Source organism: Aquila chrysaetos, chromosome 6 (assembly GCF_900496995.4).
Source record: "Aquila chrysaetos chrysaetos chromosome 6, bAquChr1.4, whole genome shotgun sequence".
Lineage (NCBI taxonomy): Eukaryota > Metazoa > Chordata > Aves > Accipitriformes > Accipitridae > Aquila > Aquila chrysaetos.
The window spans coordinates 14,783,330-14,810,248 of NC_044009.1; the positions used below are offsets into that span (position 1 = coordinate 14,783,330).

At 44.3% G+C, this 26,919-nt stretch overlaps 1 protein-coding gene across 10 annotated transcripts in view; it reads left to right on the plus strand.

The window, feature by feature from the left end:
- Positions 1 to 26,919, plus strand: part of ERBB4 (erb-b2 receptor tyrosine kinase 4) — a 649,063-nt gene that overhangs the window by 266,566 nt on the left and 355,578 nt on the right. The gene's annotated exons all lie outside the window — the stretch shown is intronic.

Genomic DNA, 26,919 nt, shown 5'->3' on the forward strand with positions numbered 1-26,919 from the left:
GAAGCAAGGAGAGCTCAGTATTGCCACTGATTTTCTATTAGCGCGTGAGCATCACCAGCACGCGCCGTATGATAACATCTATCATGTCAGCATAAGTCCTGACAGCAATCTGGAGACCTGAAATCCTAAAATGTGGCGCAGAGAAGCTCGTGGGTCCTTCGCGTTAGCCTGTTGGCCCCATGTTTGTTTGTTTTCGTTACGTAGTTCAGCTTGGACACTGTTAAAATACATGTTGTAGGAAGATTAAAATGATCCTTTATGATGGATGGAAGGAGTTAAACTGAAGTTAAAAAAGAAAACTTTCAAGAGGTTGTTTCAGAAAGAAATTCAGAAACAGAAAATTGGATGGTTTAGTCTCATAGCTTTTCCCTAAAGCTTGGAGCAATTTGTTTAAACATTGATTTTAACATTTATTTTCTTACTGGTTTTTTTTTTTCCAGTGGCTTAATTTCCATTCCTTGTCTGGTGTGCCTGTTAATTTTGCACGCTATCACAAGCCTAATTCTTCTCTGTTTCAAATGAATATCATATAAATTAATTGCCATATGATTACCATGTAATTACATTGTGACTCATGACAGTTTAGACAAAGTATCATAGCTACATTTTAAGAAATGATAAATGTTTGACTAATCTGTCAGAAAAATGTAAATATATTGTGATTTTTGTGGCACTTTTAAACACATTAATTCCCTCCCTAGTTTCTGTAAGCTGTCAGTCATGCTGTGGCAAAGAGCAGTCAATCCGAGCACCCAAATTTATTTGTGTTTAGGCAACATTTAGCATTTGGGAAGGTTTTTGCACCAAGGGCCAAGGAGGAGGTACGTGGCCTGAGTTGCACCGTGGAATCATGCATGACAGTCTTGAGAGACCTGTATCTTCCAAGTAAACCGCTTATTTAATAAGCGTATGCTGATACACACTTCTAGCTACCTTTTGCTGTATTTCACAGCACGTACACAATTTTATTCCAGCTCAGCATTGGGGGCTATCAGTTAGTTTTTACTATTTGGGGGCTCTCCTAGCCTGCCTTGTCTGCTTGCTGGGGCATCTCCGCTGCCCGGGACCTTGACGCTGGCCACGGGACTGAATGTGCGGTCGCTGTTAGTGATCTCAGCCATTTTGTCTCTGTGTCTTTCCCCATCTCTCGCTCTCTCTTGTTCTCCAGAGCTGCAGAAAAATATAGTTAATTAGGGTTTAAGCACGCACCTTGGTCTGTGGCGGGGCACTAATTGGAAACTAAGCCCAGCATTTTGCCTGCAGAGTGTTGCCCTGGGGCTGCCCTGCGGGCTGGCAGTGGGAAGGTGCATTGCTGCTGCATGGTGTTGGGATGGAAAGGGATGCAACGATCCACATAGCTGTGGCGCAAAAGTGGTCCAGCTGCCGATGCTTACAAAGGCTTGGGTGAAAGGAAGCTTTGTCTGTCCAGCGCGGATGGTCCCTTCCAGCACTGATCAGTGGGAAAGGGACGTGTTCTCTTAACGATCAGTAAGTGAAGTTCTATCTTCAGCTGAAAATTAGGAGTGGTTTTCATCATATTAACCAAGTCGCTATTCAGATGTCTTATGGTCGAAGTAGACAGGGACAAACCTTTTTAACAGCTGCCGTGTGGTGTCAGACAGACTCCTGTTGATGGCAAAAACAAGTTTAGCATCGAATTGCTTAAAATAGCATCCTTAGTTTAAATTGCTCTGAGCTCTGTAAAGGTATTAGGAAACATAACAGCCATGCCAAGGAAGTCACTGAAAGCCAGATAATGGGTGTTTGGTTTCAGTTATGAATACCTTCACCACTGATCTTGTCTTATCACTTAGAATGAAGTGTCCTTAGCAAGACAGCAAGATTACAAAAGAGCACTTTGCTGTTTTTCAGCTTTCTTCTCTGCTTGTATGTCACCATGGTACAATAAAGTCAGGATAAAGTGTAGTTATCTAGACCTACAGCGATGCAGAGAGCTTTTTGTCTGCGCAGGTGCCAGCACACTGTTGCAGGGATTTGGGCTGGGATGTCTCAGGGGCTTATCTCGTCCTCTTCTGCGTGCCAGTGGCTGCTGCTCTGCACTTGGTCCTGCCTTTGCAGCATGCCCCTATGATACTTGAGGTGCTTTCCAAGAATTTAGAAGGGCTTCCCGAGCAATTTCAGAGTGGGACAGATCTGGTTATAGGCCCCCCTTGATACTTTGCCCTAGGGATTTATTTTTGTCTGGATTAGCAGGCCGGTTGCTGCTGCTTTCCCAACCAAATTAAGCAGCCATCAGTTGCAGTGATTCACTGAACTGAGCCAACGGGACAACGTCCTCTGCTTATTTAAGGTCCTGGCGCAAGACTAGTAGCAGTTGACAGCAAATAAACAGGCAAATCCATTAAAAAAAGTAAACGGGAGTTTGTGAGAAGGGGATGGGCAAGGGAGGTATTTCTAGTGAATTTATAAGCTGGAAGTGATCAACCCCATAACTTAGGATCCCCTTCCTTGATGATGAGTGACAACCAAGTTACTCATCCGCCTCTGATGGGCTTTATAAGGGCGGGACTGTAGCTAGCCAGGCTGCAGGGAGCTCCTGAGGCTGTAGGCATTTCCAAGCCACCTGTTTACAGCCATCCAGCTGGAAACCAGTGTCCCAATGCCCTATAAAACCACCTCTAGAGAAATTGTTTCCAGTCGGTAGCCACAGTAAAAGTGAAATCAAGTCGCCCCAGTTCTGGGAGGTGTGAACTTCAAAAGCCTGCGCAGAGCTCATTCAAATATTAACAGTGTTGAACACGGGCGGTTCCTTTCCCCTTCTTCCTTGCTCTCCTTTTATTAGCTGAGAAAAGTGGGGAAGGAAATAAATTGAAAGACTTGGTTAACGCAATGTGTGACATTAGAAATTGCCTTAATAATGAAATGCATGATGAGACCAATTAGAGAGGTAGGATGGAAATGCTGTGTGTGTAGGTAGTGCATGCTTAGCATACACAGCCCTTAGAAAAAGAGCTGATAACCATCGGGGAGTCAAGAAAAGAATCGTGTGTTTCCTTGGCTCCAGAACTCTGATTTTATGGCCTTTGCTGTGGCCAAAGCCAGGTCACCTTTGTCCTCCTGGCTTTAATTTGTGCTAGGATGGCTAATTCTCTTCTCATCGTAAATCTAGTGTTTCATCCATTTCTCCCCTCTTGCATTTTGCCTTGCTGTTTCTCCTTCACTCCTTCCCCAGAGGTCTGGCAGCATAGCCCTCGAACGCTGGCACAGGTTGGTCTCGAAATTAAAATCCAGGGTTGCTTTCCAGAGGTGTGGTAGCTTTGCTCAAATGTAGTGATCGCAAGCAAGCTGCCAAGTGAAGTCAGAGGGGCAGCTCCTCAGCCGGTGTGGGTGAGCACAGCCCCCTGGTTTTCCCGAGAGGATGCGGACATGCCACGGCTGATCATCTGCGGGCTCCGCTCCTCACAGGTTTGTGAAAGACGATAATTTAGATCATCTCTGCTGCATGATAGATAATGGGCAAAAGCTCTGCTTGCAATCCAGTGATGCATTACCATTCCTCAGCCACTGTTCTCACGTTGAAATCTTTATACTCACAGATATTTTTAAGATGTATGGTAATGCATGATTTCTGGCATTAGTGCCAAGTGTCTTAAAGAGATTTTATTTAGATAAATTATCAGTCAGATATGAATAAGTAAGAAGCAATAAATTACAGAAAATCAGCTGTTTCAGCCAAACGGGTGTTTTCATATCTATGATATAGTCCAAAAGGAAAAATCTGATTTGTTTGGTTTTTTTTTTAAATTGAACGAGGTGGTGCTAAGGCATAGTAAGAGACATAGGCCCAACGGTGTGTTTAATTACAGTTTTGTGAGCTAAGTTTTAAATTCTTTTTTTGTCTATACCTTTGAGAAAAGACAGTGCTGTTTCAGTGAGTAGACTGAAAATGAGCATTTTCTAACAATTGCCAGTCCTTCCTGCTAAATGTGGTGTACGATTTCTGGAAGGTTTAGACCATATCCTGTGGTTGATGCCATGGATACATGATCACAGCTGTGCGTGCCTGAGGTATGTACAGCAATTGTTTCCATGGAAAAGCAATACTAAGAGAATATTTATGTGCTTGTAGAGTATATAAATGTGAATCCTGCTGGAAAGCAGCTTATCTGTCCCATCCCTGTAGGATCACTGATCTCAGCAAATCTCTCCTTCAGTCACCGTGTACCAGAAACTGGTGAACTGTTGATCTGCACCTCACAGAGTTTTAGACTTCTCATCCTGCTGCACCAAATGTGTTTGATGCTACTGGTCAGTGTGGATCCTCCCTAGGGAGGTGCTTCTCCATTTTTCCTCAAAAGGTCTTCCCTTTCTTTCCTCTGTTTTTTTCCTAAATCCAGATCATGTGCTTGGAGTCCCTCTCCTGGGGTGCCAGGGCCACAGCTCTTTCCCCAGGAGGCTGTTGCCATTCCAGTTAGCTTATTCTGTTTCCTCCCATGAAGTAGTGATTTAGGGATTTTTTTTTTTTTTTAAACTTCTGTTGTTAGGAAATGCCGGTTTTGCCCGGTCAGCATCTTTCACAGAAACCTGTCAATATGGGCTGGGGATTTTGTGCCAGTGCAAATGGAAAACTGATTTTTTTGATCTCCGAGTGGCTGAAAAATAGAAACACTGTTTTCCAGCCAGATCTATTCACATCACCTTATATGAACACGTAGCACTAACATCATGGTAAATGATGTTAAAATGCAAGAAAAGGCTATAAAAGTTAATTCAGTGAGGTACGCTAGGTAGCTTTTTTTAACATGGGTATTAGCATGCGTGATGTGAAATACACCTATTTCTCACCATAGACAAGATGCAAAAGTGAATGGCTAAGGAGGAGGGAAAAGTTAAAAATCTAGGGCTGTTTTTAACATATCCCTTTGTATTAAATTTGAGTGTTCGGAGTGTACAGCTGTACATTTTTTTACATTGTTCCTTAAGACAACATATTTTCTGGTCTGCCATTTCTCAATGTCATGTATTTCTTACTGGTTAGTCCCTACTTCTGTGCAATTTTGTTATTCACAGTATGAGTGAGCTGATCGTCATAGCAAAGTTCTACTTACAGAGTTCTTCTTTGTCCCCAGGAAGGCATGAGCATTGTCTTTGTTACAAGTCCAGCACTGATGGCAAAGGCAACATTTTTTTCTGTGCTTCTTGGGGAGATAGTTTAGCATTTCGGATATTTCCTAATGTTTTGTGATACTGTGCGCTGTCAGTTCTCTCTTTGTTTTCTACTACTGCATTTTCAATTACACGTGCGTGTTGGTATATTCTGCTTGAGGGCAGTTCTTTAGATTGCTGGGGGTTATGCATAAGCAGGTGTAAACAGAGATGCTGTATTGAGGAATATGATATTCAAGAGCCTCATTTCAGATGTATGGTGATGAATGAAAGAAGGGTTACAGAACAGAATAGACCTGGGAGTCAGCTTAGCCACGAGAAAATACTTGACACAATAGGAAAGTAGGGAATGAAAAGTAACGTGCTTGCCTCAAGTACAGTACTTTCTGTGCAAGAGCTAGCAGTTGTTTAAATAGAGGGAATTTAAATTATAGTGCCATTTGGCACAATAGTACTTAGTCTAATTTTATCAATTACAGTACAAACTTGTCAGGAAGAATGCTGATTAGGGGCAAGCTGTTTAGCTAGGGAGTGCCATGGCAGGTTCAAATAGGTGCTAAGCGCCTGGTTATTAGCTTTATTAAGTGGAATGTTTTGCTTATAATGTTGCCCAAAGGCTTCCAGGCTTAAAGGAAGAGGCACCTCTGTGCATCCATGCACACATGCAACTTGCTCCAGATCTGGGTAAAGGTAGGAATTCAAGTCTGGAGGTGCCAGAAAAGAGGTGGCCCCGCTGTTTTAGTTTCACTTTCATGTCTGTGGTATGATGCAATCTGCTATGGTGCGATGCAATCCTTGCAGTACAGTTATTTTTTCTCTCTGGACTTCTGTTTTCCTCTGCGCCTGGGCAGTGTGAATGCATGCTAGAGTGAATCCTTGGTATTGCAGCCCTTCCTAATCTAAGCCATAGCCCAAACTTCAGTCTAGCAATATTTTTGTCCAAGAAGAGATGGATTTTGAAGACAGGCATTTTTAATGCTTATTTCCCAATCATACTTATTTGTATGGAAATTGCTGAGGATCGAGGCAGCCCTGTTATGATGCACTTTGCTGTGTGCTGGTTTAAAACATGTCCACCTCCAGCTGCCTGTCCCACCAGCAGAGTCCCCTCAGGCTCAGGCTGTAGCTACTCTGGTTTGTTGGCCAACATTTCAGTAAAAGCCCACCTCCATTGGCAGCTTAAATCAAGAGCCTGCGTCCTCCACCTGGGATGTGTCTGGGTTGCGAACGCTTGCCCCTGGTCACCTTCTGCTGACACCACTGCTGCAGGGCCGTAGCACAGACGGGCTGGCTGGACACGTCCAAAGCCTCAAACCGACACAGTGAGACTCACGAGGGACCATCTGTCACTGCCCAAAGCTCTTTTCTCTGAACGCTGAAGGAGTTTCAAAAATAAGAGGAGGTAATTGCTTTAGTTACTCTTCCAAGCTTCACCCAGCAGTCACTGCTCAGCCCAGCGTATGCTGTCCTTGCATGGGGCCGGGTTTCCTCCAATTACAGGGGCTCTTGCCTTGTATTTCTGCTTCTTCCTCGGTTTTTCTGGGGTCTTTGGTTTCCCACGCACATGCTGTCCCTCACCATGCTGGCAGACCTTCCCCCCACGCAGCCGAGACAGGGACGTGCCTTTTGTTTTGGTGGCATCTGCCATGCTCTGGTTACCGGCCCCAGTTGCTTTTCCCGTTTATCCAAAAGGAGGAGCAGCGTCTGTCCCCACTGGTTTCAGCATTTATTGTCTCCAGGCCTCCTGCCTCCCCTGTGGTGGGAGGTGAAAGGTACAGCATTGGTCAAAGCACGCTGCCATGCATTAAATGGTGGAGATGGAAAGAAATGCCTGACAGTGACAGTTGTCTCTTTCTCCAGCTCTCTGTACAGCCTCGTAGATTTGAATGGGCATTGAAGTCCTCTGCCTTCAAAAAATAACAACGCCTGGCATGCTGGCGAGGCCTTGGTCTTCTGGTAAAAATCATCCTAAATGCTCAGCATAGGTGTCTGCGTCAAGATGGTTGAGATTTTGCCTGTTTTTTTTTTCATGTGCGATGTAAAGGGTAAGATTTCTGCTTAAAATTAATAGTACTGTGGGTAGTGTTGGTGAAGAAAATTTCCCTTTGCATGGCGGGTCTGAGGAATCCCCCTTCTCCCATGTTGGTTATTGGAAGGAGTTAACGCACGAAGACGTGAACAGGGTTCCTGTTGACGATTTCGGTTATTTCTGCTACTCATTACAGCTTTACAATAAAAGGTAGAAGCCGTTTCAACATTGCTTTTATTTTTTCAGGACAGAACATGTGAATATGTACGTGTCATCTTTGAAAACGATATTCACTTATGTAATCTTGGAATGAGTCTGGTGTGGCACTCTCTTGCTTGACTGCAACCCTTCTCCAAGAAATGATGCCATGACCAAGAAACCCAGTAAGCAGTTTACGCTCTTTCCAGATAAAGGAAGGAGTGGTAGCCGGGATGTAAAAGGAGGAAGGACTGGTGCAAGGATGCATTTCATTTTGCCCCTTGTCATGCCTATGTAATTGCCAGCTACGCAGCTGAAGCACTGCTTACCCCGCTCTTCACTGAACTTCTCCGCGTGGAGTGCTTTCTCCTGCCTTACTGACCTGAAAGGGAGTCACAAAATTCTAGCGATGATTAAACTCAGCGTTATTAGCCTATTCTTGTCCTCGCTTTGGCTCGTGTGTGCCTCTTGAGACCATCATTACAGGTAGTGGAGTTGCTGGAGTGTGGTTCGGTTGCCACTGGTGCTGCGGGAAACCCCCGGAGAGCAGGAGAGGTGTGGTGGTTTGGGAATGCGCTGGGCTGCCGGTGCTGCTCCTCAGCAGGCAGATGTCCTGGGCAGCGCTCCAGGCTACGCCTGTCTTCTGGGCATAGCGGTTTTCTGGAGCTGGAAGGGAAGAGATGGCCCCACTGAGATATTCCAGTGACCTGCACAAAACCCTAGAAATGCCTCACTCCCACCCCCCAGCTCTAGTATTGTATCTGTACGTGCCTTAATCAGTCAGTAGTGCCTTGCTGGCTATGGGGGCCCTGGCTAGGTCTGGTGCAGGTATTGCGTCTGGGGTGAAACACACAAAAAGCCAAATATTTATCGTTTTATCAAGATCCTTTTAGGATGAATCACAGAATTGTTTCCTGATTTTATTTGGGTGTCTAATAAGCCCAATCCTAATACTAGGCATATTAACTCTGTAAATAATTTCTAGAACCACAAAGATGCATATCCTGATTTTATTTGGATGTATGACAACCCCTGTCCTAATATCAATACTGGACATACAAGCTCTGTCCAAACTAAATGATTTCCAGAATTTCAGTAAATACCTTTGGGTGCTAAAGGCCAGATCTGCTGCCAGTATAAATTAGCTGAGCTCGACTGATGCCAGTGGTGCTGTGCAAGGTTTTATCTGCTAAGCACCTGGTTTCTTGGAGTTGGGACCCCACAAACTTAACCTTTGGTATGATTTCAGAGGGAACTTAGTCCCTGTGCATCTGGGAGTACTGACAGTCAGCGCCCAAGTTTTTCTTAAGTGTCGTGTCAAAGGGTTAAGTAAATACGGAGGCACATTTAAGCTTGCAACCTGTGCATTTGAAGAGACCGTTCTTGAAGCTACCAGCAGATTCACCAGGAGCAAAACCCACAGCTTTGTGAAATTCAGTGGAAAATTGGCTTCAAGGAGCATTAACTTAGGTTCTCAGTGAATGTCTGTCTTCTTCATTAAGAGAGGAGGAAAACAAGAAAAAAAGAGCACCTTTAGATACTAAAGTCACTTTTTTATTTTCCCTACAAGTTTGAACTTGTCCACTACCTGGAGTATTACTATTTTATTTATTGCTACTGAGGCAGAACTAGATTTAGGTTTAATACTAGGCTCCAGACGGTTTTTAGAAGGTGATCACGTTTACAGTCCTGAGATTTGTGTGTGGCCGTTTCCCCCTCCATGCCTTACAGCTAACCCCCACTCTCTCAGATGCATGCTCCTGGAAATGCTTTATGGCATTTCACAGTTCCTATAAAGGAAAAGATCTTTTTTCTGCAAAGCCTTTGGCACGATTTTTGTCTCCACCAGGTTCCCTCCCACCAGTGTGAGATGGCAGCGTAATTTTTCCCAGTGCCCAGGCATGCGTGCGTGTTTCAGCGGCATGGAGGGGTGACAGCCAGCTCTGCAGTCTGGTCTGACTTTGCCATGGGGTCTTTGGAGAGATGGATTTTTTCATCCAGTCCTCCAAGGTCCACTGGGGCCACAGTTCTCCCAAGCTGCCAACGGGGGCTGAGACTCCCTGAATGCCAGGCATTGTATGGCATACCCAAATGACAGTTCAGCTGGGGATTGGAAATGGGGAGCGATACTTTTAAATCATTTGGTTTGTGTTTTATCAAATTATTCTGAATTACATGATCTTAAGATGAGACTTTTTGCTGCTCCAGGTCAGTTCAGTGTCAGAGGATCATGTAGAAATGCAAAAGACCCTCTGGTTCCCCTCCTTGGACCCTGGAGCCCCTGGGTGGGTGCCTGCTGCTTCTCCCACCTGCCATGGTGTAGGAGAGCCTGGGTCTGTAGCTCCCTTTCTGCTCTGAATTGTACTTAGCTTGATACTGCATGTGATAACTTTATTTTAAATGCCATAGTACAGCAGTGTGTTATTTTGTAAGAGGAGCACCGTGTTATCCAGCCCATGGCTTTCTCTTCCCTTTGTGCTTTTTCTTTGCAAAGGCAAGCTAGAGACCCAGCTTTTTGCAGTAAGTGTAGTGCAGGAGACTCAGTGAAGTGCACTAAGGCAGGATCTGCCCTTCCCATGCCATCTCTCTGTTCCTGTAACCCATGCTGCAAAGATGTGCATCTCCTCTTTTTCATTAGCAACTAGAAAAATCTATCTTGTTTTAGCAAAAAAGTATGCAGAAGCTGTTTGCTTGAAGAGAGGTTTAGGCTACCAAAACCTTACTGAATGCGGGTACCGATGACGGAGACTAGCGTGAGGAAGCATGTTTCATCATTTCTTTGTACATTTGGTTTTCAGCTCACTTGTGTTAAGCTTTTCAGTTTTTGCATCTGCTATATTACTTTGCTTTCATTTTTAAAGTGTTCTGTGTACAACTAAACCCACATGAGGATGATCTGTTTTCTCCTTTTTGTTTCTTTCTAAGGCAATAAGACATCTGGCTGCTACTAGTGTGAATTATCAAGTTGCATCCTTTTAACCCTCCTCATCATTTTATTTGTAAAGTGCTCACCCGCTGAGATACCAGGGGCAATGTGCAAACAGTTTAAAACAACATTGGGAAATAAAGGGCATGGGCAAAAATGATGAGATGTTTTTTAAAGCTGAAAAGCTGCAAGTGCTGAAAAAAAACATGTTGTTGGGGAGGGGGGAGAGAGAGGTCAGATCAGTCCAGCGTAGCTGTGGAGACTGAAGCCCACCCTTCTTCTGAAAATTAAGTGTAAAGTGCAGCTCTTCAGCTGCAGGTGGTGACCCCAGCAGACAGTGGGACATGCCTGTAAATCTTTTTCTGAATTTAGCCGATACTATAAGAAAAGCCACATCCCTGACTGGGAGAGCAGGACCCCAGTGCTGCTGGGGTGATGTTCACTTGGCGGGGGGAGACTAGAAAACTTTTAAAAGCTGAGCTTTTCTTCTGGAGGCAGCTAGTGGGGAGACCTTTGCATGAAGGCACCGGGTCCATTGGTGTTCAGGATGTACCCGCACCAGCTCTGTGTGCTGGGCCAGTCTCCAGAAGCTACGCTACAAATGAAATTGCAGTAATAAAGCCTGAGTGTCTGAGGTGTGTATGTTGCTCGTGCAGAGTCCTTAGAGGATGAGTAAGGATCGAGGCTAAACAAATGAGCAGGCTGGCTATATTTGTGTGCCACATCTGCCAAATGGCTTTGTTTGGAAAGAGCACTGCCAAAAAGAGCCTGAAACAGCAACACATTGCCAAGGTGTTGAACTTTCTATCCCTGCTCCAGCAGATAGAGATATCAAGAACAAAAAAGCGCTGCGCTGATTGCTGCCTGTTCGTGATGCTCCTGTTCTCCTTTATTCGTGCGCGAGGCAGCTTGCAGGCACCCAGATGGCAACACCAGCCCGTAGCTCCTTCGGGGCCGGCGTGGAGCTTGCCGGGGTCGCGTTGTGAGAGATGCGGCCGCATGTGAGCGATGCTGTGACCTGTGCGTGCAGAGATGGGGCCGCGGGGCGGATCAGAGGATAGGAAGGCATCAGCCCCTGTGTGCTTCTTTTCAGCTCTGTTTATTGTTTTGCAGCACTGTCTTGTGCTTTCACAGTATCTCTGCGAAGAACTTTGTAGAAAATAAATATGAGTTTTCATGGAAAATAAGAGGGTGATAAGACAAATAACACATCCTTGATCTGTATGATTTAAAAATAACTTAAAAGCAGGAGAGTTGCCAGTAGATGAAATGAAACTTCCAAAACTGATCACAGGTTTGAATGGCCGCAAGAGCTGAGCCGTCGGTACCTCCATCTGGGATTAACGCAGTCTATCCTGAGCACTGTGGGAAGCAGCAGTAGCATCAGAGAGGATAAACACTGATTTTCCTGGTGCTTTCCCATCTGACAAAGCCTTCAAAGTCTCACACCTCACCCAGAAGCGTTAGGACTAACGTAGGGAGGAGGCAAGCAAACTCCAACCCTTCACGCAAGCAGAGCGCTCATGTGGAAACCCGTCCCCGCATTGGAGGACAAAGAGCTGGGGTGGCAGGGATGGGGCGCGAGCAGGACCAAGACAGGCTTCAGGGGATGGACGCTGAACACTGTTGAGCGCGTTATTAATAATGAGGTGGACGCAGGTGTTGCAGACACATGAAGCCTTCTGGAAAGAGTAAAAAAAAATTCCTTCATGCCAATTTTCCATTCTCTGTATGTTTATTCAGATGCCATACATTTTTAGTAATCCTCACTGGGACAAATTTAGTTAGGTCCTTCAGGGTTTTCTTGGGTAGAGATGAAGGCAAGCACAGGCTTGAGCACTTCAAGGGCTGGTGCCTACAGCAAATGAGGAATGTTGCCCAGTAACAGCTTGAGCATGAAGATGAGAAATTTGGCTTTGCTATGGTAGGTAGCAGAAGACTCAGTGGGTAGGTCTGAAATTGAGGAATTTAATCAACATAGCAAATGACGGGCATGATTTTAAGCAGTTGTCATTCTCTTCAAATGGAGAAAGATGGAGAAACCCCCTGTGGAAAGCTTGGTGGGTGGATGGGGAAAGTCAGTGCTGTTTGGTGACAGACTGCTCCCCAAGTGTCTGGGGTCAGATTGCATCACCAGTGTCTACTCTGTCATCGTACCAAGGCACTTTGCTCATATTTCTGTGTTATTACATCGAAAGAATTGTTTGATTACAAAGTGTTGATTGAAGTGCAACAGCCATGACAGTAGAGCGTGGCTGAAAAGAAGAAAGAAATAATCCCAGAATGGAAGCTAGCCAGCACGGTGCCACCTAAAACTGATGCATCCAGTGTTTTCACCAATGCAGTGCTGTGGACGTTTTACAAGCATATGAAAATTATTTTAGCCAGGAGAGCGAGAGGGGAAAGGCTATACAATAACATACGAATTGCTCGCATTGACTGAAAACCAAATGAGCAATTTTCAGCCACAAAAATCAAGTGAGAGGACAAAGCAAATGAGACCTACAAGGCAGGGTAATAATCAAGATAAGTGCTAGAGATAAAAAAAGTCTACACAGCGTTATTGTGTACTGCACAGTGTTTGTTAGGAGATTTCCTATATGCCATGAGAATTTGCTGATGCTGCTGTCTAGATTGAGTCAGGCTTCTTGAATAGTTACGCTGAGCTTATTGTCAACGTTTTTCTTCAGGGTGTAAAAATAAAGTGCAAAAAATACTTCTGATTTTTTCCTTGAGGTATAAAGTAACATAAATATGAGGATAAAAACAAAAACAGGTTTTGGTTTTTTTTTTTCATTTCCTCCCTATTAGCATAATCCCATGATGTGGCTCGAAGTGTTTTAAAGGAGCAATTAATGATTCGTTTATTTTTTACACAAATATTTCTCTGACACTTTCCTATTCTGGGCAGCTTTGGGAAAACAAAACCAGTTTGAACTCAAGAGGAAAGTAGTTTAAAATATTTTAAATACATTAGCATCTTCTAGGACCTTAACTACCGTACTCTCTCAGAATTTTAAATGAAATTGTTTAAATAAAGTATATGAGGTCCTTTTTTAAAATGGAGGGAAAAAAACAACCTCTGAAGCAAACCAGAGAAAAAGAAGATAATAGCACTTGGAAAGCAACCTCTTGGCAAAGAGGAACAAGAGCAGTGGAATAATTTAATTGCTCGTCAGCTAATTATACGGTATTATAATGTTAATGTGTCTTCATCATGACAATGTAATAGGTATAGATTGAAGCATATGAAAAAGAAAGTGTTGATGCAGTAATTATAACTAAGAGCAGAGCTGTTAGAGTAATTATAACGCTTCATCAGGTAATTAACGTATTGTTCAACTTGAGACGGAGAACAAAGAGTGAAGAAGTTAAATATTGAAGGACATGCCTTCCCCGCTCCGGGGCTGTCTTCCTGCGTTTGCCACAGAAGGTGATACTTTGTATTGATACTGTTATTTTCTTATTTCCTTGTACATATTTTATTGAGTAGGTGAAAGTTGTCGGGGTGCATGCAGCAAAATAACTGGCAGTGTGGCAATTGTTATTTTAAGCCGTTTATCCTGAAGACTCTTCCCACTCCTTCTTGCTGTGGGGGCAGTCAGTTTGCGGACAGGTGTCTGGGACTAAAGGGCAGCGGATGCTGCTGCAAATTAACCTCTGATCAAAGACACCTATTCATCACGGGCAGAACTGATTCACAGGAAAAGTGCTGGAGCGAAACCGCTGCCCAAGATGCATTTGAGTTTTTCCCATCTGCCTATTTGACTGCTTTTGGGGCACTGGGGGATGCTGAGGGCATCCCTGCTGGGGGGCAAATGGGGATGCAGAGTCGGTGCCCTGCGCTTCTGCTGCTCCTGTGCCCACATCTTGCTCCTGCTGCCCCCAAAACCCTGGGGAAAAGCAGCACTAGCCTGACTTTCGCTACGAAGTTCCCGGGCTGGGAGCTTTCCTTAATCGGATCAAATCTGCCCCGTGCCCAGCAGTCTGGTGTCCAGCGGGGAAGGCGCTGGGCTGCCGCCTGGCACACCCCCATCCGCAGCCGACAGCGTAACTCACTGTGATCTGCAAGGCTGCGGTCGGGGGGAACTGCTGCCGTACGCCTTATGGACTAATCGGTTTCATATTGATGTGCCCCAAAGAGGGATGTGAGATCTATCCCGCCTGTGCAATTTGATTTACGCTGTAGTAAAAAGCTGCTAGGGATTAAGGAATGGTGCTTGAGGGGGGTTGATGTATCTGGGTTTGATTTTTCATTTGCTGGTGAAACGGACTGAGTGTTGGTTTCAGCTTTGTACAAAACTAATAACGAAGCCCTTGTATCTTGGGTAGCAAGTTATGGCAACATAAACATTACTTTTAAATATCCAGTTTTGTGTCTATTCCTCCCCCAAAACAACAGAGTAGGAGTTTCTCCTTGTCTCCCGCATCCCAAAGGAGTGCTTTAAGTTACTAGACCAATGCAGTAAATGTGTGGGTGCACTTAACCACGACTGTATACATACACATGTGTCTACACTAACCTTGTAAGATCTTATTCCCATCTCGATGTGCAAACTTTGACTCAACAATAATTTTTGTCAAGGTATCTCCCAGTCAAGTCTACACCTAAACCATGGCACATGCTAGTAGCACAGGGTGGGTTTGTCCCCCGTCCTTGGTCCATCAGGACACCCTCAGCACCGACGCTTTCTGCAAGACTGCAATCTGCATGCCTCCCTGGAGAGCTAACGGTATTGTTGACAGTTTTGGCTTAACTTCAATCCATCACCTCAGGATAGTTTTCTATTGAAAATCAAACCACCTCACACTGTCATCATCAACAGCATAATTTCTGATTGAATTAGGACAACAGTGGGACTGGTTTGGTCAGTTCGTTTAGTGATGTGCTGATGTGCAGTTCAGTTTTATTTAAGTGTCGCATGCTTTTGCAGGGTTTACAGGCATAATGGTGTAGTACTATACCCAGCTAAAGTACTGAGTGTTTGGTCGGCAAGAAACCAATGAAAGGTTAAAATGTTATTTTAAAGCAAGTAATGTCATGCAGCAGAAAGGAGGATGTAGTGCTTCTGATGAAAGATGTGGAAATAGATACTGTATGGTAACAGAAAGGTGGGATCAGTGTAAGCAAGTGAGATTTGCATGAGCTGAGCTGCTAGGAGCTTGGCTGCAAAGATGCAGTGCACTTGCTAGCTGCAAGCTGGGATCCTATTTAGATGAGTTAAGTCATGTAAGTGCAGTAAAGAGAGGGTTGAAAGGAAGTAAGATTGCTGGTGGGGAAGGAAGAAGCACAAAAGAATAAAAAGAAGTATGATGGTGAAAAGGGCAGAGTTAGATAAGGCTGAACGGACTGAGTTTAGGTTAAAAAAAGGTGTCTTGAGTATCAGAGGGCAGAGGCTTTGGAGCAACCTTCTGGTCATAATGGCGAGTGGAGTTTCAGGATGGATGGGAGTTGTTAAATTTATAAGGGGAATTACATGCTGTAATGCCAGCAAGAGGAGGCTACTTCAGGTCCTGCATTCAAGGGACCTTGTTCCACCTTGAACCAGAACAACCTAAATGCATCCTGCAGACAATGTTTGGTTTGTTGGGGGTTTTTTTGATGGGGCAAGAGAGAGGAGCTGGAGATCTTGCAGCTTGCAGTGGCTGTGCCCTGGGCTGTGCGGGTGTGTTAAGCTGACTCTGCCTTGGGAGCAAAGTCAATAAATGTGATTAAAGTCTCTTACATCTTAATCTGAAATGCCATCGTTTAGGACCTCGATTCATTATTGTGTAATAACATAGTGAATGCTAAGTTCACGTATTAGCAGCATGCTGCGTTTCAGTGAATAGATACTAACCCAGCGCAGCGTGCTTTCTGACTGAGCGTTTCAGCATGGCTGAGTAGAGTTTCAGTTACTCTTAAAAATGAATGAAAATCAGACACCTACGTCTTTTGAATATCTGTGAAAAAATTAGCCTTAAAATACACTTAAATGACACATCCTATACGCAACAAATTATAGGCAAAATGGAACAAAGCTATTACATCAAAAAAAAGGATTTTAATACACTTCAATATTTTTCTAGAATGTATTTGCCTCAGTCTGCAGAAGAAATGTTTTATTGAGCAGAACGATGTATTCTTTTGGTTGGCCCTTTCCTGTTATATAAGTTAGAGGTTTGGGAAGTTTGTTCTCTGGTAAGAAGCGCATTTCTCTGTCTTGTAAGGATTTCATTGTATTTCATGAGTGCTTCTGTTGCAGGCATAGAAGACGTGTTATTTTAACAAGTCTGTTTAGACTTCAATGTCTAATATCAATAGCACTCTAGAAAAGTTCCTTTAAGCGAAACAGGAAAGCTTAGTCTGTGAGTGTGCAGTAGTGACGGACGGCCATAGGGTATCTTCTGCTGGACTGCAGCTGATGCTGTGCAAATAGCTCGGGACTAACCCGGTACAATGTTTCCAAGCAGGGGAATCCAGTTCTCTGATTGGGGTGGGGGCCCCTCGACAACTGCCACCACTCATCTCGAGGATCTGCTCTTAGTTTGGGGGTCCCAAAATCCTAATGGGGTGAAGCCAGCCTCCGTCTTGCAGCTCCTGCAGCCGATAAGAGCATTCATGTTCATCTACCCGGAGTCATTTCTCAAAACTTGAGCGGATTCTTTCTGGAGGGTTCAACTCGTTTGTTTTTATAGTATTCATCATTCTTTGCCTCTGCATTTCTGGTTTGGGGCCAAACCTAGCAATTGAAATGTGGAAATGATAATAGGAGAGGTTGTTCGTAGGCTATTTCTTGCAGGAAACAGCAGGAGCAGCAGAGGAAGGGTGGTTCTCGAGAGGCTGCCAGCCCAGCGGAGCAGAGCCCCTGGGGCTGGACTGGGCAGGAACCAGTAGGTCTGCCATCAGCTGGTGCAGGCAGTGAATCCTGAAGGAGACAAAGCTCCTTCTTGGCCCCGATCGCAGGCACAGCTCTCTGCCCCAGGCCTGGAGGGATTGTATTTACACCTTTAAAAGATGTGCTCTTATACCTGAGAATACTCTGGTCGTCTTTTCAGCTGTGGGATCCTTACTGAAATCCTTTTCTAAATGCATGAATTTAATGGTACCTTAGAGTGGCGAGAGCCACAGCTAACTGGGCATTGGAATTAATTTTTTATGTCTGTTTATCAGGTTTAAATTTGGTGGCCTTCACATCTTTTCAGTGATGGTTATATGTTTGGAAGGAGGCTGAACAGAATTTTGCAATCCATCTCCTCCCCACCACTTAGTCATGGGAATATTTTTATCATCTCTCCTCTTCCTTTCAATGGTTACCCTTTTATTGTGGCTTTCCTTATTTTGGCTTTGTCCTTTCTAGTTGTGAACACGATGTCCCTCATGGACCTGGACTGCCTATACGCGTAGTGTGTTACAGCATCTCTCCAGTATTCACTCTCCCTTTAATCCTCCTAATATTTTTACATTCTTTTCTGATTTCTCGTGGATTTAAATCTGGGGTTATACCTTTCATAATAGCCAAGACAGACCTGTTCTGAAGTACTTGACTGCCACTTGTAAAAGGGAATTAAAACCCCAGGTCAGATATTAAGGCAGATGGGAAGTCATGCCCATCTCCTCTGTTGGTAACCTCGCTGCTCACGCTGTGTGTGCACTTGCCGGCTGTAGTGTCTTCACAGCTCCTCCCCGGATGCCTTGCAAGCAGCCTGGGCTGCAGGGAATTAGAGGTACTGCAAGCTTTTAGGACTTTACCCGGAGTTGTACTGAAAATCTTTGGGGGTTTTGCCTGCCATGGCTGCATTCGCAGAGATTTTTTGTTTGTGGGTAACGGTGATCAAAACGTGTTCTTTTTCCCAGTACTGCCACATTCCAGCCATTTTTCCTCCCCATTGATCCATACATGGTGTTTAAAAGCTCAGCCAGGGAGTTTTTGTGTTGAGGCAGAAATGCAAACACATCGGTGGGCCTTATTTCCCTCTCTAAGAGAGCATGCATTCTGCTATTGACACCAAAGCCAGGCTGAGACTATGCCTCGCTGAATTAAAAACTAGAAAGCAATTAGAGGAGCCCCTTTGGAAAATGTCATCCAGCACAACCATGGCCTACTATTCGTGTCCTCCTCCCCAGCACCAAACACCTTTTTAATTTCTTTTCTTTTCTTGCGAGTCATCCATTCAAATTCCCTCGGAGTGGAAAACAGAGTTATTGACTGTCTTTTCATGAGCTGTCATGAAGCAGTAAATAGAAGCAAAAGACAAATGTAGGCACTTCCAGGGAAAGAAAAATAATAATTAATATTTCAGTAGAATAAAGTGCCTGTATAAGGACAAGAGTGGAAATAAAAGGAGAAAGAGATATTAGCTTGACATATATCAATGTTTTAGCTATATTATATATAAGTTCACATAAATCTATACTGTGGTTGTGCCTAGAATGCATGTTCGACTAATAGGGAGCATAAAGGCAGTATAGAAATGAAGCCTTTGAGTGAGTTCTTAAAGAGTTTCCATCAGTTGTCAGAGACGGGGATAAGTCTTGGATGTCAAAGTTGCAGGAGTCATTGAGTTGCATTTCCTTATGGTGGTGACACTGTAAACACTTGCAAACTGAGCGTTTAATGCAATGCTATTAAAAATGTTATAAATGCAATATATTAAATATATGTATATGAATGTATCACAATGCAATAAGTAGCTCTGGTCCTCTTATAAAGGGTCGTTCTTTGCGAAAAAGGATTGGGCATTTATATCATTAGCAAAAGTATCTGCATTTATGGTAGGCTAAGCTGAAGAAGAGATGTCAGCCTTGAGCACACAGGTTAAAGTAAGGATTTCCCTCAGAGGCACCGGGATAGCTGGCCCTGTTTCAGACAGTGGAGTGTGTAGAGGCTCCAGGATATCAACATGACATCCCTCGCTCCTTCCTCCTGCTGCAACACCACCCTGCGTGGTTGCCCCTCTGGATTTTGGAGGTGGACACCATGTTGCAACTGCTGGCAGACGTTGGTCAGTAGAGGACATGCAGTGCCAGTCCTGTATGTGGGGCAGCCTTTGCCCAGGATGATGTGTCTGTAGAAAGGCAGATCATCCTGTCCTGTACACGTCAGCATACAGACTTGCTGTTTGATCCCACTGACCAACATGGAGTATTTCAGAGATCCTCGCTGTAGAAGTGACTGTGGTAGCCCACAGTCAGACCTCCCCATGTTTCTCATGATATTTCTGGAAAGAAGTACCCTGGAAGCCGCAGATTCCTGTGCAGAGTCTGAGGTCTGCAAGGTGAGGGAACACAGGATAAACTCAAAAGCTCTGAAACATCTGCCCTCTAATTATGTAGATCATTTGAAAGTGAGGCCTGAGGCCAAGAGCAGATAAATTGCTCAGGCAGTATCCAATAAATTACAGCTATTGTGTGACTACTAATAATTGTGAGGTTTTTTACCAGATACATGTCTTGCACAAATACAATTACTGTGTTTTACAGCAGTCAGTGGAAATCACATGTTTCCATATTGCATACCAACTTGGTATCTGATTAGTGCCAAATTCAATTTGTGTTAATAAGCCTAAGACAAAATTAGCTTGATACAGCATCATTTAGCAGTATTTAGACATGAAAAACAAGTTGGTTGATTTTGTTTTACTTAGGTTTACCATAGTACAATAAACAAGTTGATCCAGGCTGTTAACCTGAAAGATTTTTCTATCTGGGAAAGATGGTCTGTGTTGTCAGGGAGGCCAGAAGTGTGGATGTTGACATTACAGAAGGTGTGATGGTCACCAACTTCCACCTCTGAGCTTACAGGAAAAAGTTCAGATGGGAATAATATGAGAATATCGATAGAATATTTCTTAGGAGTCCAAGAGGCATCTCAAGCCCATGTTACAACTCAATAATACCTTTCTAAATGCCACCAGTAGTTGCTTTTGGTAGTGTGTGGGCTTAGGGACTTAAAGCTTAATGTGATTTAGAAGATATTGTCAAAGCGTAGCCCAGAACACAAGGACGCTATGAGGAGCACTTTACTGCTTCTGAGACCAGCCAAATACTGCCTTTAATTATACCTGTGAAATCCCATTGATGTAGGACATCATTGTTTTGTTTTGCAAAGTCAACTGTTCTCAGCAGGACTGGCTATAGCTGGACTTCTGTGTCCACTAATACTGTGTGAAATGGTTTTAAAAAGGGTAATATTAATCCCTTTAGTGACAATTTTCATATGCAAATCAGTTAGGAGCACACATATCCCTTGGCTGTTTGTGAAACCTCAAGGCGCTGAAGCACTTCCGCAAGGTTATTTTTCATTTTCCCTTTGAGCTGCCCCTCCTGTCGCTTCCTGGTTGACTGCTGCACCAAGACTGATATTTTCCCTAAATCCAGTGGACGGTAAATGCATTTTACTTGAGCTGAGTCTTTGCTAGGCCTTCAGGAGCTTGAAGAGCTCAAACTTTCTACTGTGCCTCTCTATTTACATACGCACTTAATTGAAGATAACACACTGTTGACCCCATATAAACTGTAAAGTGGCCCAAAGTATTTTTTTCCTGTGTAAATGAGCACACTGCTCTGTTTGTTTTAGTAGGTATGTAAGGATTTATACTAGCTGAGGATCCAGCCTGGACCTCCTTCCAGTCAGATGGGTGTGAGACTGCCTGCAAGACCTCGATTGTCAGTAAAAAGCCGATGTTAGCAATTTTCATCAGGCAGCATGGAAATTAATTAGCCCAATTTTATGGAAATTAGCTCATTATAAATAATTTTAGCTGGCCCATTCACAAAGCACTTTTCACATTAGGGGGAAAAAAAAAAAAAAAAAGGAAAAAGCAAAGCTCTGTGAATTGGATACCGAAAAAACTCTTTCTCCCCTCTTTCTAAAAACAAATGCATTTCAGCAGCTGTGCCATTTGCAGGGGAGGGGCGGCACCCACAGATTGAGCCTCCAGGCTTCGCTTTCCCACTCAGCGCCTAAAAGAGCAACAGTGAGTGATTTGTTCGGCTGGGTATTGTTTGGGGCTGCAGATGTCCTCGCACAGCCTGAGTTTGCGCATTCTGCTGTTGCTAACTTTGGGCACGGCTGAGGGAGGAGTTGGTGGGGAGAGTAGAGATGGGCATCTCTGGAGGCATCTCCCTGGGGATGCTGGTCGTGTGACTAATAAGAAATAAAATAGTTCAGACACAAGTATGTAATTACAGGGGTGAGAGCAGGTCCAGGTGCTGGAGGAGCTCTGCTGTCTCCTCTCCCTTAGACTTTTTAGGCTGTAAGGTCTTGCGTTGCAGAGCAGGAAGGATACGTGAGTGCTGAGGGTTCTCATGCGTTTCGGTATCTGTCAGAGCCCCAGAAGGTCCCACGTATCAGCTGGGCCATGTGAAATCTCCAGACAGTCCTGGGCAGATGACCCTGAGACTGTTGTATTTTGATCCCCACCTTTTCTAAGGATTTGTTGGTTTTGAAGAGGATCTAGCGCAACCTCGATCTCCCATTTCAGTTTTTGCTCCCTTTGGTGCTTTTGCCAAAGGGGGTTTTAATAGAATCTGTCTTCAGACTAGTCATGAAGTACACAGGTCATGCAAGAGAAGAAACACTTTCACCCCATGCTCGATCTCAGTGTTGTCGCTTCTCTTGGGAGTTTTCCGGATTTACTGATCTTCAGGTGTCTAGAAATTTGCCTGGGGCTCATCATTTTCCTCTTGACTTACAGAGCATCTCTGTCCAGAAACCAGTTCTCTCCCAGCCTGGACTGAGTGTCCAGTTGAAAAATGGTTTTTCATTCTGAAAGTATTATCTCTCAGGTCCAATTTAATTCTTTTCTCAGATCTTGATGCTTTTTGGGCTGTTGTCTTCTCTCCCTTTGGCAAATGCCATTCTTGAAACCACTGGAAAGAACCTGGGGAAAAAAACCCTCATTTTATTTAGGGTGCGATGTATGCTGTGTTCCCAGTGAGCCAAATGTGCTCAGGTGCTGCAGTTCTTCAGCCACCGACACCGCCATTCATGTACATAGCCAAGTCTGCAGGAATGGATCAGAGCATCATGTCTTAGGAGATTTATTCCCTTTCACTTTTTGTGTATCTCTTTGTCTGTGTCTCTCCCTGGCAATAATTAGTGCCCAACTGGAGCAGCTACAGGATTTTCTTGCCGTATACCCCTTATTAGGGGTCTGGCATTGCTCGTTTCACAAATGGGCAACTGACAATGAAGACAGATGAAAGAGCAGAGCACCCCGAAAGGTTCTTGGGCTGGTGCAATTTGGGGTGCAGGAGAGGGACCACCTGCTTGAATGAGGAATGTGGGCAGTTTGCAGAGGGGACCCGCTGACATCAGGAAGGGTTGGAACATTTTCCTGTATTTTAAAGTCCCTCCCACCACCCCCACTCCTGCCGCAAATATTTGCAAAAGTCTTTGGAAAAATTGCCGTCTGTTTTGCAAAAGGGATTCATTAACATGCCGCTGAAGCTGATGGGAGAAAGGAAAAGGTGTGGGAGGTCTGGATAAGTACGCTCTGTGAAAATTTATGGAGGGGCCTATTTGTAATCAGCTCTGCAGTGATGAGGCAGCGTATTTGAGAAAACTAGTCCAGAGTCCCGGGCAGTTCCTGGCTGGGCAGCTCTGAGCACCTCTGGCTCCGTTCTCTACTGAGAGAAACCGTTGGTGCATGCTCACGAGCAGGTGACGATGCACAAGAAGCAGTCACTGCTATAACATGCATTTTCTAAAAACCACTATTTAGAGTGAATTATGCCACAGAAGATGCTGGTTTGTTTTAAAACGTGAACTTTAAACAAATTGAAGCCAAAGGAATGTTTTGGAGGTGAGAAAAATCTTTCTGGCATGTGACAAGATCAGAATTATTACTCCTCCACAATTTGCTTAAGCAGCTACTATAAGCAGCTACTAATCAGGCTCCCTTGGTGTTTAGAGATATCTGTGGATTGATTTTAATTAGATTGGCACCTCTTTGTTAATTCTATAATGTTTGTTTGCTCGTAAGTTAGAGTATTTGGGTGCTGTGATGCTGTTTGTTTAACATGTTTAGTTAAATTTGAATTAGTAGGCTCTTAGGCATGTTGTTCTCTCTGCTGGTGGGGTTTTGCAAGAAATGGAATGTGGGCTGATTTTTTCGACACACCAACTGCAATTTTTTTTGAAGTACCTCAGGCACCTCCACTGAATTTACCAACATTACCAAATGAAATGCAGGAAGAAGCACAGACACAAAAACATGTCAGTGTTTGGGTGTCTTACAAGCTCATTTTTTTGCTGGTTATTCCAGAGCAACAGGTTTATGTTCTAATAAAAAAGCAAAGGATGAAAAAAAAATTCTTGCAAGGTGTTTCAGAACCAGTAATCCCCGGCACTGAGTTTTGTCTGGAGGGCCCCAGATCAGCTTTCAGTGGGCACCTGTCTGCTGCTGGAGCCACCTCGGACGGGCTGTAGACCTTAGCAAGCAATTCTAGTGTGTTTTAGTCCAGACTGAGGATGGGTTTCAGTCTGTGTCAGCAGTGAAGATGCTGAACCCACACAAACCAAATTGAATCTTTTAAGGTTGGAAGTCCGTTTTTGCTTTCCCTTCTTTCTTTCTTTGGCGTGAAATTGTTTCTCTGCAATAATAGCTGATTATCACTAATCTGCACCTCTTCTATTATGATTTTTGTTGGTTTACCTTGATCTGAGTTTGGTTTTTGTGGTTGTTATGGATTTTAGCCTACTTTCCACATGTTGTCGGAGCTCTTCCGATGCTGAACCTATTTCTGTCTGATTATCTGAGGGTGCCCCTGATGCGATCGTGATGAAAAGTAGGTAGGGGGCTTGTAAATTGAAAAATGAACTTTAAAACAAACCCCCCAAAACGGAGAATGTTCTCCATGAGAAGAATATTCTGTGATTAAAAGACATTTGTGCTGTACTCCCTTTATAAATTTGGGTTTAGGAAATGAGATGAGGCTTGTTTTATCACTGATGTAACAAGGCTCTGCATAATTCCATCTGTAGCATCCTATGTGCAACCAGGGTGGATTTGTTTAAGCCGACAAAAAAAAATAACTTTGGAGTAAAGGCTGGACCAGGAAGCGGTTACCGTTGCAGGGGATGTGGTAATGCGGCAGTATCTGTAAAGCAGCCCTTATTCCCTTCGGCCCCGAGCAGAGGCCACCCAAGGTGCAGCACAGGAGAGGGGCGAGAAGCGGCTGCCCGAGTGGAGCGGGACCATCTGCCGGGACACCTGAGGGTCTAAGTCTCACCTCAGGACTGACGCGTGGTTAGGGTTAAGTTTCCAAAAAGGAGAAAGCGGAGCCCTGCAATGACAGTGTTGCTCAGGATGAGCTGCTAAAGGGCAAGGGAGGGCTGTGGCTAGAAATTCCCCCCAAGCACCATAAATTTTGGATTAGGGTTAGGCTGGGGCGATGCTGACATTGGGGGTGGTGGGATCCATCCCAACCAATACTGCATAACCAACCCTCTGGCTGTTTCCAGTGTGTATTTGCCTCCAGCTCAAGGCACCGAGAGAGCACATATTCTGGAACCAAGCCCAGCACTGTGGAGTTATCCATGTTTTTCTCCCAGCACCTCTCTGCAGTTATTTTACATCTTCTTTGGGTTTCAGTCTTTCATCTGGCATTTCTGCCTTTCATCCTAGAGCATCTGATCTCTTCTTGATCTCAAATCTGATGACAAAAACAAACCAAACTTTGTCTTGCTGCAACAAGTATTTAATTCAAAGGCTATTTGAAGATCGAGAGAAGAAATTTCACGTTTTGCTGAACTAGTTGGTCCAAACAGCCAAAGAAGCCTCAGTGTTTTCTTTTTAAAAATTTTATTATAACAAGCGAGATAATTCTCTTTGGGTGGGAGAATTTGGATTCTTAATTCTGGGAAAAAAAAAGGGGGGGGGGGGCACAAAATAATACCTTGGGTCTATAAGTATTTGTACAGTATTTGTATGATGATACAGTCCAAAGAGCCTCACGTGAGTATCGTTACAGGAAACTGTATTTTGGAAGAGGGAGTTCTGATCTGCGGTGTTTCAGTTCAAACAGTCCAGGGAGTTGGAGAGGTTGGGGAACAGTAAGAGAAAGGGCCGAGATGTGCAGAAGCCTTGGCAGGGGATGTCTGAATGTCCAGACTGGTGCTCTGCTGGCCACACCAAATGGTTCTTGGTCTAGGAGTCATGAACTTGCAGTATTGGGGAAAAAAGAGGGCTTATTTATTTATTCTTCTACTTTATTGTTTATTTTTATTATATGTGAGCATGTGGATGTCAGTGGTAGGAGGGAAGCTCAGCAAACACTGGGAGAGGACTGACTGAATACTGCATGGATAGGGTCAGCATGAGGATGGCAGCACTGTGGTTGCAAACAGATAGTGTGATGGACACAGCCGTCATTAGGGTTAGGACGGGCAAGTACATCCCCACCAAGGTACATTGGTGGGTGCCTGGCTTAAAACGTCGACATTTTAGCCAACAGAAGTGGTGTTTGCTTATGGCTTCTGTATTATGTGCGAAGCAGCAGCTAAGCCCCCTGTCATGGGGGTGCTGCTTTTCCAGGTGCCTTTGCCTCCACTTTCTTCTTTCCAGTGGCAGATTTGATCACACGTCCCTCTGCAACCTTTGCACTGGGCCACGGACATGGCATTAGCATGAAAATCCAATGCACTATTCTCCCTTGGAAGCATTTGCATATGATGTCCACCAGCTTTAATACTAACAGTACATACATCTCCGCTGAAGGCGAGCCCACAGCCAGGATCCGAGCCACGCACCTCGTGTTTCCTGTGGGCTTAGCTCTCAAATGTGTTCACGTTAGCCGTCGACTCCTAATTAGACAGACAAGATCCTGCAGGGACTCACGGTGCCTTGCTCCCATAAACTTCAGCTCCTGACTTTGGTGATTTCTGAGCCTATCTCTCTGTGAAATCCCTGTAGCAGTTTTTCCGTGTGTTTCTGTAGCTGAGTTGGAGGTGAGTCTCTTGCCTTGACATGAGCAATGCCTGTGGTTCCTGACTTACAGGCTAAACTGATTATTCAGCAGCAGTCAGTAAAAAATGAGGAAAAGAGGGGTCTCAGAGCAGCTGTATTGAGTGATGGTTAACAGCAGAGAGGGTTAGCAGGTGTACCTGCGTGTGGGACATACATCCTCCCTCCTACATGAGAAGATTACCTTAAAGGCGGTTGTAATAGTCTGACTTAAACCTCTAAATGCAATTAAATCCTGAGTTAAGCCTGAAAAATTTGACCTGACATTCTGCCTTTGACTCATCCGTTTTTGTGTTTCAGTATTACAGTGAATACACTGTAACAGATCACACACTCCAAAGAGTCTGCTGAAATAGCCGGGGTAAATTAGGGACAGCACATCAGGCTGGATTTTCAGTCTCAACCATCAGTTTCATTTTTGTAATGTGCGCTAATGTCTGACAGCTGAATATGTATTTAATGAGATTTTAAAAACAGCAGCGTTTTGATCTGTTAGAACAACATGCCATGTGAGAAGGTGCCTGTGCTGCTGCATAGCTGAATGCTTTAGGAAAATTAACTCACTTGAACACTAAATAAGGCTGAAAACCAGCTTGTTAGTGGGAGAGATGCCATCCGCTCTGTCCCAAAGCGTTGCCTCTGCTGAAGGGGGAACCCCAGCCTTCTTTAAAGGCTCAGAAATGTTTAA